Genomic DNA, 15644 nt, shown 5'->3' on the forward strand with positions numbered 1-15644 from the left:
CTCGATCAACTCGACCTTTGCTCGACTAATATCCTATCATTTCCCGATCAACGCTAACCTGTTTGATATTTGGTATAGATTTACTCGACTAATGCCCGATGGCTTCCAGATCACTGCGACTTCTATTATTTCTTTTTTTTTTATCCCAGACCAACTCGACAAATACCCGATCCCTACGTGACCACATTCGACCACTCTTCGATCTCTACTCGGCTATACACGAATACACATGTATGTTACATGATTCTCTAAAAGAGTGCAGATCTGATTAACTCTCATAACTTTCGCAAAAATAAATTGTCCATGTTTATTTTTAATTGTACAAAAGATTAACTCCGCAAAAATTCTTCCATGTACAGTACTTTTCTGTACTTTTGAAAGGAGGGTTACAATTTTATAAGATAGGCGAAAGATATACCAAAGTAACAATCAAACTCAAAGGTCGAAATACAAACCGACACAGCCATGGCGAACAAAGGAAAACCGACGAGGAGACAAGAAGCAGTCAACATAACACAACATAGAAAACTAAAAACTTAGAACACGAAACCCAACAAAAAACTGGGATGATCTCAGGTGCTCTGGAACGGAAGTAGATCTTTCATTTTGGCCAGACATTTTTGTTGTATAAAAATAAGAAGGTGTGGTATAATTGCCAACTCTCCACAAAACACCAAATGACACAGAAATTAACAACTATAAGTCACCGTACGGCCAATTGTTTACAAACACTTTTCTCATAAGAACTTTTTGACTCAATTTTACAAATGATTTTTATTTGATCTCTTGATAGATATATGTATACAGTTTCAGACAAGGTTCAAAATGTATCACTTCAAGGCATTGAAATTTTACTTTTGACCAAATTTTTGGGAAATATATACGTGACATCTTTCCCCACTTTTTGCAATATGCTTTATCAAATACATGCACGGTGTTTTCGCCGTGTCAGCTTCTACCTCACCTAGATTTCTCGGCACCGCTTGCTGTCTATGCCTTCTTGTTCGTCTTCTACGATCTCTTCAAGCTCCGTAACAGCTATTAACCTGTCTCTCTTGAGCTCTTACTACCTTGCCCACAAACCCAACTGCTTTATTTCCATGTAGATATATTAATTGTGTTACTTTACATTCTGTGAACTACTGAATCTAACCAACTAAATGGAGAATGTGTTCGTGGGACATATATAATGCCCCGGCTTGCATATAACGTTATAAAAGATCATTACTCCAGAACGGTAAAAGTGACGCCACCCAAATTCGCACTTGAACTGTTTTTTTTTATGGTAATAAGCATATTGTATACAATTAAGTTAGAGAACGGAAACTATTTGTTGGGACGTACGTATGTACGGACAGACAAGGGTAACACTCAGGTCTATATGGTCTGATGAGATCGGGCTGAGATCGAGTATAATTGATTTGGTCTAGCTAGTCGAGTAAAGATCGTGTATAGCGATCGTGAACTGGTCGGAATAATCGAATATGTATACAATTAATGGTCGGGTTGGAGTCGTGATGGAGTCATTTAAAAGGAGTTGTGAATTGTCGAGTTCAAGTCGTGTACAGTCGGATAGTGGTCAGGTAGAAGTCGTAAACAGGCCCGATCGAGAATTTGGTTACGCTTGCAAATTTGGACAATCGGGATCATCGAGTTGATCTGATCGGCAGTGTGAACCTAGCTTAAGCAACAACACCAAAATAACTGTATATGTTCGTGAGAGTCAGGCTCGATGATTTAATTGACTATTCGAGTATTTCCACCGATTGTAAAATGAAAAGATTTTTGTGTACATTTATTATAATCATAAAACGATGCAACCATGCATCCAATGTCGTCTGATAGGACCCAACACTGTTTTAGTATTTCGGCAGTTATAAAGCTTGGGTTGGTCCTCTTAGACTTGAATACGATCAAATATAAAAATTATTCATATACTAGTACATGTTAAATTATAAATATTTAAATGATTCATCAATACATATCATGACAGATCTGCCATCATCAGGTGTCCAACTGTCAATTGTTTGTTTTTAAGTCTTGATCTAGTAAGCATGTCCCCTAGACTTTTGTGATTGCTCTACATAACTGTTGGTTCAACATTAAACACTTGCCCACAATCTTCGTCAGATTGCAATAAATGCTAATATTTTATGATACTTTTTTTACGAATACATGGGTTATATTTTGTTATTAAAAATAATGAATATATTCTTTTTTATCTAAGTTTTTGTGCTGCAATATTTCAGTAGAATCAATCAATAGAGCATATGTTATTATACTAGTTTTGTCGTTTTTGACGTTATCATAACCTCTAAAATTTGTTAGATTTGTATTAATTTGTTATGGTCACTTATTGTTTCTGTATCGGCCGCTTCTTGATCTAGTAAGCATGTCCCCTAGACTTTTGTGATTGCTCTACATAACTGTTGGTTCAACATTAAACACTTGCCCACAATCTTCGTCAGATTGCAATAAATGCTAATATTTTATGATACTTTTTTTACGAATACATGGGTTATATTTTGTTATTAAAAATAATGAATATATTCTTTTTTATCTAAGTTTTTGTGCTGCAATATTTCAGTAGAATCAATCAATAGAGCATATGTTATTATACTAGTTTTGTCGTTTTTGACGTTATCATAACCTCTAAAATTTGTTAGATTTGTATTAATTTGTTATGGTCACTTATTGTTTCTGTATCGGCCGCTTCATCTTTAATACATCATTGGAATACATGCTGTGATAGACAGCTATTTCGATTCAGATTGATAACATTTGTTTCTATTAAATGTATTTCAAGGTCAAGAATGCCATATGTTGTAAATCTTTGACTGAGTAGTTTGAGATTTCATGGTTAGACTTCAGTAAAGGATTGTCCAGACGAAAAAAATCTTTAACTTCATCTGATGCTCCATAACTAGTATATATTATAAATCCATCACCCTATATTTTCCATGTTTTTTATGTCGAAATGCAGAAACTATCTTAATCATTATTTCAAACATAAGTATGCCACAGATTTCCGGTTGAAAAACTGCCGCCAATTATCGTACCTAGTATTTTTTTTATATTTTCCAATCAAATTAAAATAAAAAGTAATCTATAATGAGTATCAGTCAACAGAAGTATTTTATTACATTGACCGTTGGGACATCGACTTTGAATATGTCAGTTTGGATTGCTCTATAAACAACTGTCATACAAGTTTGAGGTTTAGCTAGCTACAAAATCAGGTTTACCTCACTATTTTCCTCCGAAAATGCTTTTACCAAAATAGAGATATGACGGTTGTTTTTCACTCGTTCCGTTTATTGATAATGTTTGATTTTGTAATTTTATATGGACCCCACCCCATCCCATCCCCAATCCCATGCCCCTCCTTTTTGAAAAAAACCTTGGAGTCTTTTTTGTTATACTTTTCAGTGGCATAGGCTCCTTTAACTGCAACTAATAGAACAATTTTAGGAAGATTTGTAAATATTTGTGTTGTATCAAACGAAACCGACAGGCTATTTCTCATTGATATTAATGAAAGTTGAAAGTACAGATCTGTTATACAGGTAGACTGATTTTTACGAAGCTCGGTAGGGATCTATGCAGACACAATATATAAATCGTTCGACAATACACAATATTTTGTGCGCTCATTATATATTTTGTGCGTTTAATATAAATTTATAGTGCGCACAAATAAATATGTTGATTGCACGATATAAAATATTTGTGGTATCAATTAATATTTTGTGCGCTAAATATGAATATATTTTACGCACAAATTCATATTTAGTTTTCATGTGGTAGTGCTGTCTCATGTCTACAGTTCAGAGAGATTCATCAGTCATAATTATAGAGGATTTTTAAGGTTTTATTTTGACAAAAGGTTAGAATGCAGCAAAATTATCACACTTCTCGCAAAGTATTAAATTTGCAGCCACGTCCGGTCAGAATGGGAACATTAAATCCGATGCCTCGTGTAAAGAGAGTGCCAGGCCCTTTAAACGTTAAGAACCCTTGCAGCAACTCTTTTATGAGTCCGCAGGTGACCTGTTGCAAGACTAAATTTCTATTCCTATCCAATATACCCTCATTTCCCGTGGTTGTCTAAATTTCTCTGACCTAAATCCCGGACGCCTCTATTACAGAACCTACCTATTTTTTTTAGTTCTCGTCCTGAATATGCATGAAATATTTGCTACTGGACACTAAGCAACCAACTATCAATCAATCAATATCTCATAAAAGGTCATTAACCAAAGTCAAGCCGATTCTATACGATTTGAGAGCCAAAATATTGCCTATGCTAAATAAGATAAAAGTCCAAGCCAGCCTATTCCCGCTTTAAAAATATTGTCGCGAAAGGAGATCCATTACCTATCAAATTTTTACCTGATTTGTCCTTAAACTAATACTCTTCGGATTTATAGTACTAGTATCAATTTAAAGGATGTACTTAGGTGAGATTTTGGAATTGTGTCAGATGTTCGGACTCCTTGTTTTTTTCCATACGATACAAGGTAAAATACACTCATCTATCTTTTCATACAAGAATTAATAGCTCATAAAAATTTAAGCAGATTCTTAATTTCTTTTCTTTTGATTTGAGACCCAAATAATACCAATACAAATATAAGGTAAAAGTCCGATTCAGCCTTTTCCCGTCATATTTTAAAAATCAAATATCTTGAAAAGGAGCTCCATGATCTATCAATATTTTTATCTTATTTTGTTCCTTAACTAATGCTTTTTCGACAGTATCAATTTTAAATTCTTGATTTTTTAAATTTCACCTAAGTACATCCTTAAATTCCAGATATTTGTTTAATTTCACCTAACTCCAGTATTCAAGATAAAAGATTTTAAAGCATAACGTATTGATATAATTGGCATGAGATGATGAGACTATGTTTTTAAAATATTAATTGCACGTAATTTGATGGCGTAAACCGCTTGCAATTGCTCCAGTGGTTCGTTTATTTTGAATTCTACTTGTGACCATGGACGTACGTCGTAAAGGAGCGATCATGCGATTAACTAAAGTTTGTTTGACTTTTCTTAAGAAGTAAATAATAAAGATATTGGATAAACGTCAATAACACAGTAACCCAACAACACTAAAAAGATCTACATACGGCCTAAAAATATGGATATTCGCCTCGGTTCTAGATAGGTTGTGAAGTAATACATTTTTGGGGGAAACGCTTTTCATCATTTTTCTTTCAAATTGTGCATTAATTGTAGTGATAAAAACTGGCGCAAAGTCAGTACATGGATTTACGATTTGCACAGTGTCTTTCGCAAGTTCTAAAAATCAAATTGTTCACAGTGCTTTGAATGTCATGCCGCTTAATTCTTTGTCCGAAATTTCAATCCCATTCATGTAGCCATGAATTTAATTTTACAATAGTACAATTGAAAATATTGTCACTCATTCAGTTTGCTGTTTTAAGCATTACTATGATCGAAAACATTAGCATAGACATGCATGTATATTCATTCACCCAAAAGGAATGTTGAAATTTGAAAGTTACTCCTATATGATATGTATATATATATATATTTGTAGATTGTAAAGATTGTAGTGCTATAAAAAGATAACTGAAAAATCATTATTCTCTACGTGTTCTTTTTTATGACGAAAAAATACCCTTTAAGTTACACTACGCATCTGATCGTTTATTCTGGCAAACACCTGATTATTTATACATCCCGCACAGCCAAACGGACGATCTACTTTGACGAGGGTTTTACTACCGGTGGAAGGAAGACCAATGATGACCATACTTCTATTCCCCAATCACCCTTTGGGTATGCTATATTGAAGTCTAATATGTAATGAAAAGAGGGTGATACATGTATGGGGAAATTATTTTACCCTGTATCGTTAAAAAAAAACAAGGAGTCCGAACAGTTGACACAAATTCCAAAACAGGAGATGACTACATTCTTACATGTATTTCTCTGTTTCTAGTTTCCGTTTCCTTTCCATATTCCTTTTCCACTTTTTAGAAACTCTCATTTTCAGAGGGCCATCAAATTGGTTACTTATTCCTTATTCGTTTCTTATTCCTTATTCGTTACCTTACGCGCGGGTTATTTCACCTCTAAGAACCCATAGCTAACACCAGAGACATGAACACATTTTAAAAGGTGCAACGTATTACACACGCATTACAAGCGAATAAGGAAAAAAAAGGTAACAGCGTATCAGTCGAGAGCTGAAACTGGTACATACACACTAATAGGGTTATTTTACTTCTACGTGCAAGTACCCATAACTTAAACTAAAGACAAGAAAAAATTTACAACCATTTTTTAAAAGGTGCAAAGTATAACACACGTATTACAATCGAATAAGGGACTAATAACTAACAGGGTATCAGTCGAGCGCTGAAATGAGTACATACGCTCTAATAGGGTTTTTCACCTCTAAGAACTCAAAGCTAACAGCAGAGACATGATAAAAATTGAAAAGAATTTATTTAAGAGGTGCAACGTATAACACACGCATTACACATGTTACAAGCGAATAAGGAACGAATAAGTAACAGGGTATCAGTCGAGCGCTAAAACGGTTACATATGCGCTAATAGGGTTATTTCACCTGCAAGAACCCATTGCTAACACAAGAGACAAGAAAAAAAATTAAAATTGTTTTTAAAAGGTGCAACGTATACCACATGTATTACAAGCGAATAAGGAACGATTAAGTAATAGAGTATCAGTCAAGCGGTGATACGGGTACATTCGTGCTAAAAGTGTAATTCACCTCTACACACAAAGAACTATCACCAGAGATAAGAAAGTAAAGCACGAAAAGAGAACTCATACTAAAATCGATTAAGTAATAAATAAGGAATAAGGAATAAGGAATAAGTAACGAATATTTAACGAATAAGAAATAAGTAACGAATAGGTAACGAATAAGGAATAAGTAACGAATAGGTAACGAATAAGGAATAAGTAACGAATAGGTAACGAATAAGGAATAAGTAACAAATAGGTAACGAATAACGAATAAGTAACGAATAGGTAACGAATAAGGAATAAGTAACGAATAGGTAACGAATAAGGATTAAGTAACGAATAGGAAACGAATAAGGAATAAGTAACGAATAAGGAATAAGTAACGAATAGGTAACGAATAAGGAATAAGTAACGAATAGCTAACGAATAAGGAATAAGTAACGAATAAGTAACGAATAAGTAACGAATAGGTAACCAATAAGGAATAAGTAACGAATAGAGATCGAATAAGGAAAAAGGATAATTAACGACTAAGGAATGAGAAATTAATAACCAACTAGACGACCCTCATTTAGAGCACTGTTTTACTTCAAATTCAGCATTTAACATTGTACGTGTTTTTTCGAGAGCAAAAATATCATCAAGATAACGGTAAATGTTTTTAAATTTATCAATTAAATTTACTTCAGACGGATCTTTTCTGAGATTGGCAATTAATGCTCTTATTACAGTTGCAGAAAAAGGCTTTATATGAGTTACAGAAAATAAATCTGCAATCGTGAATCTAACCCAACATCAAAATAAAACCTTGTAAATGACCGATCAATTACTGAACCACACTGTGATATGATTCGCCTACCAGGTGAAATTACATTCAAGTTCATTTAATCCAGCCTGTTTTATTTGTTTTAACTTCTCCGTTTCAAGACGGTGATTTTTTTGTTGGAATATAAACTCTGACTACCTTAGTTTATTTAAGTAGCTGGAAATGATCAATTTGATAAAGATAATTGATTGTGTCTTTAGTAAGTAATATCCCGAGGAAGGATTGCCTTGAAGTTACATCATGACCTTCCCTTTTCTTTATTTTGATTCTAATGCAAATGATTTAAGTCCAAAGTTTTCAGTTTTCAGTTTCAATAAGAAAACCCTCAGTATATTAGATATTGTTTTCATTTCCTGATTTTTTTCAAATATAAAAATTGACAAATTCATGTAGAAATATGCACAAAATAAGATTATAAATGATAAAAATATCTGGTAATTTAACTTGAACCTTTGTGCACAAATGGTTCAGATCAACCTATTCCCAGTACTGATTTCCCCCGTTACTTGTACTGATGCTCCCAAAATTTGATGCAGTATATCCTTAAAAAATAAAGATTAAACCAGGAATATTTGCCAAATGTGTTAAAATATAAAACATGAGCATGTTCTATTAAAAATGAATGGTCAAAAGGAAAAACAGTCTTTCATTTTTTACTTAAATTCATAGTATCGCAAATGTTTTTACTTTACATGTTTGGCTTATCAAGTCATCAAATTATAAACGCCAGAATTATGACAAGAACTACATGTACAATTCAGAGTTGGAGAGGAGGGGAAGATCGAGGGATAAGCTGGTGGCTCAATTAATAATTCAATATATATATGAGTGTTCCAATTCAGGGTCAAATGTTACAACCGAATGTTTATATGACTTAGCAATGCGAATGTCCTGGCTATATGAAATAAAGTTTAGATCTGGAAAGTAAAATTAGTAACTACTGTGTCCTCAGTCTTATCTAAATAGTAAAAAAAAATGCCATTTCCTTAACTATTCGTCCAGCTTATTCAAGTCATGGTCAACAACTGGTTTGATTGGCAGCGTATTAAGACCGAGCTGCTCGTCCAAACATCATCAGCAAAATGTCTACTAAGAAAACAAGTTAATCATATATGTCATTAGTTTATATATATATGAAATATTTTAGTCTAAGGTTCTTACTGATTCTTGAAGGACTTCAGCGGGAAAGTGACCAAATACAGATGGTTTATTTTTTTTATTTTCGCTCTTTTTGTCTCCTTTGTAGGTCACTCATAAACTATTTAACAAGTCACATCAATCTGCATATTCTTTCATTTCTTTTTTTATAGAAGAATCTTTATCCAACGTTATCAAATAACTTAGAAAAGTCACACAAAAATCACAAAAAAATCGAAGTAGCTAAATTTTAATTAAACTGATGAGAGCCTGTGTCGCTCACCTGACTCAACTTGGGTTTTTGAAATCATAAAAAAAAGATAAAAATCATAACAGATCCTTAAATAATGTTTGAGGCCAGATTTGGTTGATATTGGCCATGTAATTTAATAATTAATCCCGGTGGCCATCTTGAACAGTAAATCAGCAACAAAGAAGCAACACTTCATCAGCACCTCACAAGGAACATTTATGACATGTTTGTTTCATTCTATTGAGTGGTTCTCTAAAAGAAGACATTTGTATGTATTTCCCATAGGGTCCTATGTTAAACTAAGTCCCCTCTAGCGGCCATCTTGGATAAAGGATCAGCTACAAAGTAACAACACTTGGTCAGCACCTTGTAAGGAACATTCATGCTATGTTTGGTTTTATTCCATTCAGTGGTTATCTAAAAGAAGACATTTGTATGTATTTCCCATAGGGTCCTATGTTAAACTAAGTCCCCTGCTTGCAGCCATCTTGGATGATGGATCGGCTACAAAGTAACAACACATGTTCAGCATCTCATAAGAAACATTCATGCTATGTTTGGTTTCATTTCATTCAGTGGTTCTCTAAAAGAAGACATCTGTATGTATTTCCCTTAGTGTCCTATGTTAAGCCTAGTCCCCCACTGGCGGCCATCTTGGATGATGGATCGGCTACAAAGTAACAACACTTGGTCAGCACCTCATAAGGAACATTCATGCTATGTTTGGTTTCATTCCATTCAGTGTTTCTTTAAAAGAAGACAATTGTATGTATTTCCCATAGGATCCTATGTTTAACTAAGTCCCCCGATGGCGGCCATCTTGGATGATGGATCGGCTACAAAGTAACAACACTTGGTCAGCACCTCACAAGGAACATTCATGCTATGTTTGGTTTCATTCCATTCAGTGGTTCTTTAAAAGAAGACATTTGTATGTATTTCCCATAGGGTCCTTTGTTAAACTAAGCTCCCCGCTGGCGGCCATCTTGGGTGATGGATCGGCTACAAAAAATCGAAGTAGCTAAATTTTAATTAAACTGCTGAGAGCCTGTGTCGCTCACCTGACTCTTGGTCAGCACCTCATAAGGAACAGTCATACTATATTTGGTTCCATTTCATTCAGTGGTTCTCTAGAAGAAGTTCAAAATGTAAAAAGTTAACGACGACGACGGACGACGGACGCCAAGTGATGAGAATAGATCACTTGGCCCTTCCGGCCAGGTGAGCTAAAAAAGCAGTAACAAAAATGTATAAAACTAGAGGCTCTAAAGAGCCTGTGTCGCTCACCTTGGTCTATGTGCACATTAAACAAAGGACACCGATGGATTCATGACAAAATTGTGTTTTGGTGATGGTGTTGTGATTGTAGATCTTGCTTTACTGAAACATTCTTGCTGCTTACAATTATCTCCATCTATAATGAACTTGGCCCAGTAGTTACAGTGGAAAATATTTTGTAAAAATTTACAAAAATTTACAAAATTTATGAAAATTGTTAAAAATTGACTATAAAGGGCAATAACTCCTTAAGGGGTCAACTGACCATTTTGGTCATGTTGACTTATTTGTAGATCTTACGTTGCTGAACATTATTGCTGTTTACAGTTTATCTCTATCTATGATAATATTCAAGATAATAAACAAAAACGGCAAAATTTCCTTAAAATTACTTGTTCAGGGGCAGCAACCCAACAATGGGTTGCCCGATTCATCTGAAAATTTCAGGGCAGATAGATCTTGACCTTATAAACAATTTTATTCCCATGTCAGATTTGCTCTAAATGCTTTGGTTTCAGAGATATAAGCCAAAATCTACATTTTACCCCCATGTTCTATTTTTAGCCATGGCGGCCATCTTGGTTGGTTGGCCGGGTCAACGGACACATTTTTTTAAACTAGATACCCCAATGATGATATTTGGCCCAGTATAGTTTCAGAGGAGAAGATTTTTGTAAAAGTTAACGACGACGGACGACGACGGACGACCACGACGGACGACGGACGCCAAGTGATGAGAAAATCTCACTTGGCCCTGTGGGCCAGGTGAGCTAAAAAAGCAGTTATGTACATTTCTATTAGTTGATGCACAGTTTTCCATTTTAGGCGGAATTTTGACGAACTTTCATAAAACGTTTGTTTCTCGTTATTAAATAAAGTTATACTTTCTTATTAAATAACTCTCTCCATTACTTTATACCACCCAGCTTGTAACATATATCGGACATAAATCAGAAAGTAGATGCTGAATCCACCTTTTTTCTAATAACATTTGCAATAATACAATTATAACAAAAAATACATTCTTCAAGTTATTGATTAAAAAAATATTGAATTAAAGCATTGGTAGAGTTTTTGAATAGCATTAATAATTTAATTCAATAATATAGAAAATGTATCATAGATATCGTTTCATGTCTGTGGGAGAAATATGAAAGAGAACAGTTTTTCATTTCTAATTTGGAAATAACACAAAATATATGTGCATGTTAGAAGATAACATTTCTCGTCTTCATTACACACGGTATCATCAATCGAATTATCATTTATACAGATTTGTAGTAATGGAATATATACAAGCACCTCTTTTTGACAAATGAGCATTTTCATGTTTTCACTAAGTTTTTGGAATTTAAAACATCGTCATATAATTATTTTATATTCAGATCCATGAAATCCAATACATTTTGTCATATTAAAAGTGTAAAATTAAATAAAACAAAAATTGTTGACGTACAATAAAGTGTGATCGATGTGCTATATAGAATTGCCACATGTTCAACACTAAAATCTTGTGTGCGTATGTCAATTAACAATTCTATAACTTGGGTGGGAGTGATTGACCAAAAAAAGATATGTTAGAAGATAACATTTCTCGTCTTCATTACACACGGTATCATCAATCGAATTATCATTTATACAGATTTGTAGTAGTGGAATATATACAAGTACCTCTATTTGATAAATGAGCATTTTCATGTTTTTTTCACTAAGTTTTTGGAATTTAAAACATCGTCATATAATTATTTTATATTCAGATCCATGAAATCCAATACATTTTGTCATATTGAAAGTGTAAAATTAAATAAAACAAAAATTGTTGAAGTACGATAAAGTGCTATATAGAATTGCCACGTGTTCAACACTAAAATCTTGTGTGCGTATGTCAATTAACAATTCCATAACTTGGGTGGAAGTGATTGACCAAAAATAGATACATGGGAGGCGTAAGCAATCCACATTACGTTTTAACAGGCTAAGCGATAAACTTTGTCCATCAATCACTTACTCATTTAAGATAATAATTTATTTGTGCATAGACGATAAATGAGAATTGATGAAGCAATAAAAATAGCGGTTAACCGATGAAAATAGCGGTTAACCGATAAAAATAGCGATTAACCGATAAAATTAGCGGTTAACCGGTAAAACTAGCGGTTAACCGGCATATTTATAGCGGTTAACCGACATAAAAGTAGCGGTTAACCGATAAAAATAGCGGTTAACCGATAAAAATAGCGGTTAACCGATAAAAGTAGCGGTTAATCGATAAAAATACCCTTTGAACCAAATGGTACACCATAGTATCAGGAATGTTTCTAATACATATTTCTACGTTGCTTCTACGTTTTACTGCGCTTTTCTACGTTCCTACTACGTTTTTATACGACCGCAAAAAAAATTTTGCGGTCGTATATTGGTATGACGTTGGCGTCGTCGTCGTCGTCGTCGTCGTGGCGTCGTCGTCGTCGTCCGAAGACACATTGGTTTTCGCGCTCTAACTTTAGTTTAACTGAATGAATCTCTATGAAATTTTACCATAAGGTTCAATACCACAAAAGGAAGGTGGGGATTGATTTTGGGGGTTATGGTACCAACAGTTAAGGAATTAGGGGTCAAAAAGGGGCCAAAAATAAGCATTTTTGTAACTTCCAGACATAACTTGTGTGTTAGTGTATGGATCTCTCTGACATTGTACCACAAAGTTCCATATCACAAAGGAAATGCTGGGATTGATTTTAGGGGTAATTGCATCTAAATTTTAGGAATAAGGGGCCAAAAAGGGGCAAAAAACAAGCATTTTTCTAGTTTCATGACAATAACTTGTGTGTAAGTGTATGGATCTCTCTGACATTGTACCACAAGGTTCAATATCACAAAGGGAATGCTGGGATTGATTTTGGGGGTAATTGCCTTCAAATTTTAGGAATTAGGGGCCAAAAAGGGGCAAAAACCAAGCATTTTTCTAGTTTCATGACAATAACTTGTGTGTAAGTGTATGGATCTTTATGAAATTGTACTACAAGGTTTCATATCACAAAGGGAAAGCTGGAATTGAGTTTGGGGGTAATTGCCCAAAACGTTTAGGAATAAGGGGCCAAAAAGGGGCCAAAAATAAGCATTTTTCTAGTCTCCAGACAATAACTTGTGTTCAAGTGTATGGATCTCTGTGAAATTGTACTGCAAGGTACTATACTACAAAGGAAAGGCTGGGATTGATTTTGGGGGTAATTGCCTCAAAATTTTTGGAATTAGGGGCCATAAGGGGCAAAAAAAACAAGCATTTTTCTAGTTTCAGGACAATAATTTTTGTGTAAGTGTATGGATCTTTATGAAATTGTACTGCAAGGTTCCATATCTCAAAGGGAAAGCTGGGTTTGAGTTTGGGGGTAATTGCCCTAAATGTTTAGGAATTTGGGGCCAAAAAGGGGCCAAAAAACAAGCATTTTCTTGTTTCCAGACAATAACTTGTGTTCAAGTGTATGGATCTCTGTGAAATTGTACTGCAAGGTACCATACCACAAAGGGAAGGCTGGGATTGAGTTTGGGGGTGATGAATCATAAGGGGGTTCAAAAAATTTGGGGGGATTTTATTTTCGTTTTTTTCTTTAAAATTTTCCATTTTAAATTGGTTATTTCTGATTTATATATAAAAGCAAATAATTATGATATGATTTGAATAGGTAAATTAAAAAATTTTAAGTTCTTAGACCACATTCATTCTGTGTCAGAAACCTATGCTGTGTCAAATATTTAATTACAATCCAAATTCAGTGCTGTATCAAGCTTGAATGTTGTTTCCATACTTGCCCAAACTGTTCAGGGTTCGACCTCTGCGGTCGTATCAAGCTGCGCCCAAGCGGAGCATTTTATTATTTTTAGTGACGTTTGTATTGTGCAGACCAATACAAACGGGACCGATCACGTATCAATCCACGCATAGCTATGTATATTGCCGTTTTAAGTACGGATCGATACGATTCGCTAGTACGTATATTGCCGTTTCGCTAGCTACGTTTTGAAAACGTAGCAAAACGGGATAGCCGAAACGTGACAGTGTGACTGGGGCTTTATAGTTAAAACACGTGTTTGGATATTTATTTCAAGGTTGGTTCGATTGGGGTATTTTGTTTCATGCACGAGTAAATGTAGGCAGTTTTAAGTCATTAGAACCATTGCAGTCAAAGTGTACACACAGTGACATTTTACCAAATGAAAAATATAATAATTTATATTATTTATTTTCAGATTTGTTGACCATGAGTAAGCGGAAACCAGTACCAGCTGCTAAATTTCGATGTATTTTCACGAATTTTCCACACTTTTATACAAATACGAATAAAAAATTTGCACTTGTCTCTGCAAGTGGCGACTCCCATGTGAGAGTTTGTGTTTATTTGATAAAAATTTTACAAATATAACTGACTGAATGTTAACCTCTGAAGAGTTATATTACTATTATAGTTTATACAAAGTCCTCAGAAACGATCCAGAATATGTTTAACTGTCATTTGTTCCATGTTTGACTAGTGTACTGATTCTTGGATTGTAAATATATTAGCGGTCCATTTATAATTTGTTGTAATGTTGTGATCGTATTTGATTGTCTATTGTTTATACTGCATGTATTTCTCCTATGGTCGGTGAATGTGTGTTTTGTAATAATGAAAGATATATAACACCTGAGTAAACATCCTGAAAAACAGTTACCTCCTTGCAAAAATCTTTAGACCTGACATTAAAAACCTGCCTAAGTAAGTCTCTGACCTTAATTCCAACTTGCTGAAATATATGTCAATGAGCCAAATCACACATAATGAGTTCCTAGTACATGTAATATAAGCAATATTTTAATTATCCCTGATCTCCTCCAGAACTCTCCATTTAATATCGCTATACGTAAAATTAAGCATTTAGTTCTCATATCAACAATATAATCAACATAATTCAAAGTCTTGCTCTAGCCCATATAAATAAACTCCTGTGTAAATATATGTATTATGCAGCAGTGCCAGTTGTATCCAGGTTTGAATGAAACATAAATCATAAATGAAATAAAATTTTATCATTTTATATTAATTACTCAATTTGGCCCTTGGGGAATCTACTCAGCTAAAAAATTATAATTTTTGCTCCATGTCTAAACCAAGAGCCTAAGTGCGTACTGAAAAGTAGCAAAGTATATACCCCTGTCTTGACATCACACCATTCCAATTGGAACGATGGTTCCAAATAAATGCGTTTGAAACGATGGTTTCATGAGGAAGCGTAGTATGAGGGTATGAGGAAACCTAGTATGAGGCTATGAGGAAGCAAAGTAGTGGTGATGTTAAATTGGTGTTGGAATGAATTTGTATGAAATTTGACTGTTTATCCCCAGAAATTCTTAGGGGAAGAGTA

At 34.2% G+C, this 15644-nt stretch overlaps 1 long non-coding RNA gene across 1 annotated transcript in view; it reads left to right on the plus strand.

Moving 5' to 3' along the window:
* Positions 1–15317, plus strand: part of LOC127730640 (uncharacterized) — a 35548-nt gene extending 20231 nt beyond the window's left edge. Inside the window, exon 2 of the long non-coding RNA XR_007995207.1 lies at positions 14493–15317. This is a non-coding gene — a long non-coding RNA (uncharacterized LOC127730640). The remainder of the gene's footprint in view (positions 1–14492) is intronic.
* The last annotated feature ends 327 nt before the right edge of the window (positions 15318–15644 follow it).

The sequence above is a fragment of the Mytilus californianus genome, unplaced genomic scaffold (assembly GCF_021869535.1).
Source record: "Mytilus californianus isolate M0D057914Y unplaced genomic scaffold, xbMytCali1.0.p SCAF_2, whole genome shotgun sequence".
Taxonomy (NCBI): domain Eukaryota; kingdom Metazoa; phylum Mollusca; class Bivalvia; order Mytilida; family Mytilidae; genus Mytilus; species Mytilus californianus.